Below are 807 nucleotides of genomic sequence, written 5' to 3' on the forward strand. Positions count from 1 at the left end.
TAGTAATCTTCCGAACAAGTTTTGACCCTTTGTCACGAGTAAACCTCCATATACATGAACAAATAAGCCTTCGTCAGTAGGTTACTTAAAAGCTCCATACACATGAACCAAAAGAAACAATACGCATACGCACATTCACATAAAAGTTTCTACGGTTTGATGCATGAACACAATCTATACTTGAATCAGTAAACATAAACATGAATCTCAATACACAAGCAATAGATCATAATAAACTTACTCTCGTTATCATAATCACAATCCTAAAGACACAATAAACCAAACGAAATAAACATGAATCTACAAATAAACATAAACCAAATGAAATAAACATGAATCTAAAGACACAATCCTAAAGACACAATAAACCAAACAAAATCATAATACATGAGACCAAACGAAATCATAATAAACCAAAAGAAATCATAATACACAATCCTAAAGACACAATAAACCAAACGAGCATTGAACACCATTACAAAACACCATTACAAATACATGAGAAGAGAGAAAAATCATACCATTGGGTGTTCGGTAAGGGTGTGGGAGAGAGGACCGTGGTGAACTTATCCCGACCTGGCACCAGAAGCAGGCCATTTAGAGCCCGAACCACGTCCTCCTGGAGCTCCGGCAACACCGTAGCAGTTTCTTCTTTGAAGTTGTTGCCTTGGGATGATGAATGCGATGGATGACTACGAGTCTGATGACTACGAGCCTGAGAGCGTTGAGCTGGAGAAGGCGGAGAGTCATTTTGAAGAGTTGCATGAGTCGCTGGATTGTAGTTAACTTCTACTGAAGGAGACCGGC

The sequence above is a fragment of the Camelina sativa genome, chromosome 15 (genome assembly GCF_000633955.1).
Source record: "Camelina sativa cultivar DH55 chromosome 15, Cs, whole genome shotgun sequence".
In the NCBI taxonomy this organism is placed as follows: domain Eukaryota; kingdom Viridiplantae; phylum Streptophyta; class Magnoliopsida; order Brassicales; family Brassicaceae; genus Camelina; species Camelina sativa.